At 39.0% G+C, this 5,291-nt stretch overlaps 1 protein-coding gene across 1 annotated transcript in view; it reads right to left on the reverse strand.

The window, feature by feature from the left end:
- The window catches only part of KANSL1 (KAT8 regulatory NSL complex subunit 1), a 164,641-nt gene extending 164,497 nt beyond the window's left edge, over positions 1–144 (reverse strand). Inside the window, exon 1 of the mRNA XM_005858588.2 lies at positions 116–144. The gene's annotated coding sequence lies outside the window, so the exon portion shown is untranslated. The remainder of the gene's footprint in view (positions 1–115) is intronic.
- Positions 145–5,291: the final 5,147 nt, after the last annotated feature.

Raw genomic sequence — 5,291 nt, forward strand, 5'->3', positions numbered from 1 at the left:
CTCGGATTCCCGCGGACGGGACCACCTCCCCTTCCCCACCATCACCCCTACCGACTCGGGCACCCACCCCCCGGGGCACCAGTGCCAACGGCGGCTCCCCGGGCCCCGGACCTACCTGCACGGCTCAACCAAGCCTAGAAGTGGGGGCGGGGAATCTTCCGCCCTCCTCTGTCTCTCATTGGCCCTTCCAGAGCACATCGTGAGCGGCATTGGCTGATGGCGGATGTCCGTCAGAGCGGCGGGGCGGGACAGAAGGGGGAGAGGATGCTGGTGCCCCGGCGTCTCTGTCTCTGTGTATCTCTCTGTCTCTGTCTCGCTTCGGGAAAGGAGAGACATTTGAACCGGAGGACTGAACGGAGGCCGGAGGTGGAAAGGACAGAAATAGGCATCCTGACGGAGCCTCCCACCGGTCGGCCGCCCCGAGCCCTCTACCTAAGTCCCCTGTAGATCCTCTTCTCCATCACCCCCAACCCCGGCCCCTCACCCTTGTAGGTTCTTCATCCAGGAAGCGACGTGATGAAAACTCGAGGCCGGAAGGCCACAGAGGAGATTTTATAGATGTATATAAAATATACACATACAAATACTTACATATAAAGTCAGTCAGACAGAAGGTCACGAGAGCCTGGAGAGGAAAGGGTACACATCTCACAAACAGGGAAGGACTTCGGAGAGAGCCACTATCAGAAGGAATCAAAATGACTCAAAGTGCTAGTAACAGTGGTTTCCTCCCGGGCGGGAGAACTGAGTGCCTGGGAGACCAGGTGGAAGGAAGACAACATTACACCGCACATCCTTTTGTATCTTTTGATTTTTGTACCATTCACAAAGATGCCAGGTTGGTTTTGTTGGTTTTTTTAAGTAATTGATTTAAATTTAAAAATAATTCCAAGGTTGGAAAACCAGGGGGACAGACAAGATGGTCGTCCAGACAAAGTGGCACGACGTGCGGATTTAGGAAGGAATTTTAGTTTTTAATATATTCAGATCCAGACACCAGTGGTAAAACTAAGTGGATGTGTCCTAGGGGCAAACTGGAGTTACGGAACTGGTGAAGAGTGGAAAATCTGGACTAGGGGAGATCTGGGAGTCTCCGCCTAAATATGGTGACTGGTGACAGGCTAAAGGATAAACTCCCCATAGAAATGTAAAAGAAACCCACCGGAGGATGAAAAGAAACAGAATGAGGGGCAGTTAGGTAAGAAAAACAATATTGAAGAAGCATGAAAGTTAAGGGAGGAAGGGCATCTGGAAAAACAGAATAATAAAACTGTAAGACCGGTGAGGCTCTTGAGACTCACTTCAGGGACCCTCTTTAGGCTCATTCAGTAAAGAATGAAAGCCAAGAAAATATCCATTAAGCAGAGTTCTTAATTTTTTCAAACCACAGACCCTTTTCAGTCTGGTGAAGTATATGGTCCTCTTCTCAGAATGTTTTCAAATGCATAGCAAACATACATGGGAATGCCAAGGAAAGAAATGATATTAAACCACGATTTTCAATTATATTAATGCATTTTATATTAATGTATTCAATAAGATCTAATAACCTCAGTAATTTTGAGGCAGTAAATTAACAAATAATATTTCAAGATCTCTGCAATGACTGTAATATATTTGAAAAATATCTGTGATTTCTATTGATGACAAGATCACAGGTACTGCTAATAATACTTGGTTTGTTGTCTCCATTTGTACTTGAAAAAAATGCTAATTTTCTGTTACACTTTAGCAAAAATAAAAGCATATGCTTTTCTAAGTTCATGGATTTCCTAATCTGCGGACCATAGTTTAGGAAACCATACTCTAAAGCCGGGTCCTCAAACTTTTTAAACAGGGGGCCAGTTCATTGCCATAGTTTAGGAAACCATACTCTAAAGCCGGGGTCCTCAAACTTTTTAAACAGGGGGCCAGTTCATTGTCCCTCAGACCTTTGGAGGGCCGGACTATAGTTTTTTTGTTTGTTTGTTTGTTTGTTTTTTATAATTTTTATTTCTTAAATAGTTTTTAAAAAACTATGAACAAATTCCTATGCACACTGCACATATCTTATTTTGAAGTAAAAAAACAAAATGGGAACAAATACAATATTTGTATTTGCATGTGGCCCGCGGGCAGTAGTTTGAGGACCCCTGCCCTGAAGAAAGCATTCTTTCCACCCTCCACATACCACGCCAGGCTGTGACCCTTCCCTTGGCTTCTTATCTCTTGCTCTCTCTACTTCTTTCCCATTTGCTCCAAGCACTCTCTACCTGCAGATTTCTGATATCCCTGTGACTAAAAGAGCAAAGGACTATGAGTGAGTGTTGGAAGAAAGATATATACAGGTTGTCTTTCTTCAAAGAAAAAAGAGAGAGCTATACAGTATATAGCAGATCTGAGAAGATGGGGAAAAGGAACCCAAGATGGGGTATCATTAATCCCCAAGAGGAAAAACAAATTATAAAAAGAAAACTTTATCAGTTAAAAAATGATATTTTCTGAGTTTATTAATTTTACTTAAATCAGCCCTAGAGAACATCTTTAATCCAGCTTTTTATTTCATATATCTGCAAAATGGGGTGAAAAAAAATAGTACCTACATCCTAGGGTTTTTTTGTGAGGATTAAATTAGTTAATACATATAATAAATTTAACACAGTGCAGTTTTTAACTACCATTATTATTACATTTTGCATCTTGTATTCCCAGAGCATGCCATGAAAATTTTTGATATGATTATTTATATTAATGGCATGTATAATAGCAAATTAAGAGTGATAAGGTGATTAACCCAGAGCACCTATTTTTTATTTAAATGCTTCAAATTTAGAATACTTCACTTCTTCCAGTTACATTTTCATTCCTCTAGGGGTGGTGGGAAGAACATCAGTGCCTCTTTAAAGAGATTGTAAACTTGGAAAGAAAATTTTGCTACTCCTATTACAAAGGGCTAGCTTCCATAATGCTGTATATAAAGACCTCCTACAAATCAAGAAATAAAGACCAGCAATCCTCATATATTTCTGGTGGAAGTGCAAACTGGCACAGCCACTTTGAAAGACTTTGATATAATTTAATACAATTGGAGATATGCATACTCTATGTCCTAACAGTTACACTAGTGGATATATATTATAAGGAAATGCAGAGTTTTAAGCATAAGTATTACTGTACAAGAATAGTCATAGCAGCATTGTTCCTTAGTGCCCCAGACTGGAAACATCCCAAATGTTTACCAAGAATAAAATGGTCAAATTATTGTATATTTGTACCATGAAAATTAATAAACTATGGTTATATTCAACGACATAAAAATTTTTACAAAGGTAATATTGAACACATACACAAAAAGCAAGATTCATAAAACATATATAGTATGATTCCATTTATGTAAAGTTTAAAAGCAGGCAAAATATTGCTTAGGGATGCATCGATAGGTGTTAGGATTATAAAGAAAAGGAAGGAAATGAACACAAAAGACGAATTAGTGGGACAGAGGGAGTTTGATTGGGCGGAGGTTGTTCTTAGGGACAAGCAGTGTTCTACTTTTTGATCAGGTGATGGGATAGAAGTATGTGCTCTATAAGTGTTTATTAAAATGTACAAAAACATTTATATTTTTCAGTATATATATATTTCACAATGACAATATTTTAAAAACAGCACCTCTAGAAAAATGAACAAAGTTTATGACAAATTTTACAAGAATGAAAACAGGAATGGCTCTTTTTAAAATATATATATATTTTATTGATTTTTTTACAGAGAGGAAGGGAGAGGGATAGAGAGTTAGAAAAATCCATCAGCTGCCTCCTGCACACCCCTTACTCAGGATGTGCCCGCAACCAAGGTACATGCCCTTGACCAGAATCAAACCTGGGACCCTTCAGTCCGCAGGCCGACGCTCTATCCACTGAGCCAAACCAGTTAGGGCAGGAATGGCTCTTAAACAAATAAAAAGATGCTCAACTTGACAAAAGCATGTATTTAAAGTTCCATTGAGATACTATTTTCATCTAATAGGTCATGAAGATAAACATTTGCTAAACATTGTGTTGGCAATGGAAAGAGGGAAATAACAATTTTTTTTACATCACTGATGAAAGTCTAAGTTCTTCCAATATCTATGGAGCTATATGGAGAGCAATTAGGCAATAACCATCAAAATTATAAATGCAAATACCCTTTAATTCAGTAATTCCAACTCTAGAACTGTATTCATTCATTCCATACATATGTATTGAGCACCTTACTATGTGGCAGGCACTGTTTTATGCTGTAGAATTTATCTTACTGATATATTCTCTGAAAAATCTGGAAATATGGGGCTGTTTATTTCATTGTCATACAGTTGTTTATGAGGAAGAAGCCTTAAATCTCAACCAGAGAATATAAAAGATTTTATCAGACCACATTAAATAAAATTTAAAAAGTATAATAAATATTCCCCTACTTCCAAATTTTGAAATAATCTGTATATACATACTTACTAGTTTGTTTGTTTTTTTTAACAAACATTCTAATAGCAAAAGATGAAAAGAAAATTTAAATGCACTTCATTATAGGACTGGTTAAATTATTATTTGACTCCTGCTCTGTCACCAGGGCATAACAACTATGGGCATAACAACTATGCAGTCACACAGGGCCCCACACTCAGAAGGGCCCCACACTCTGCTATTGCCATCTTGAAATTTTTAATGATTTTACTTTTGAACTTGGGTTTTGTAAATGAAGTCCAAAGGGCCAATGAAGCAAATGCATGAGCAAGCAGAGGAGATATGCACAATTAGGTGTCACCATTCCTTGTCACGCCATTTACATAAAGCATTGGTGATGCCCCATGAGCACAGAATTCTGGGGGACCTGTAATGTGGGAGTTCCACAAGATTCAAAATGAATGCAGGGTATGTGTGTTACATGTATGACTGAAGAAGCCCTGAGAGGTCATACTTTCCGTTCAAACTAGAACTTTCTGTTCCAACCCAGAAAAAAGGTAATATATTCTAAGAAATGAGAAAGATAAGGAACTGTATTCTATCTTTTCTTACTCATGTTGCTTCTTTGTATTAACCAATCACTGATCCTGAAAATGACATAAAGGAAAAGGCAGCCCTAGCTGCTTTGGCTCAGTGGATAGAGTGTTGGCCTGTGGACTGAAGGGTCTTGGGTTCGATTCCCCATCAGGGCACATGTCCAGGTTGTGGGCTTGGTCCCCAGGGACGGGCGTTCAGGAGGCAACTGATCAATGATTATCTCTCATCATTGATGTTTCTATCTCTCTCTTCCTCTCTCTACCTCTCTGAAAT

This window comes from Myotis brandtii, unplaced genomic scaffold (assembly GCF_000412655.1).
Source record: "Myotis brandtii unplaced genomic scaffold, ASM41265v1 scaffold120, whole genome shotgun sequence".
Lineage (NCBI taxonomy): Eukaryota > Metazoa > Chordata > Mammalia > Chiroptera > Vespertilionidae > Myotis > Myotis brandtii.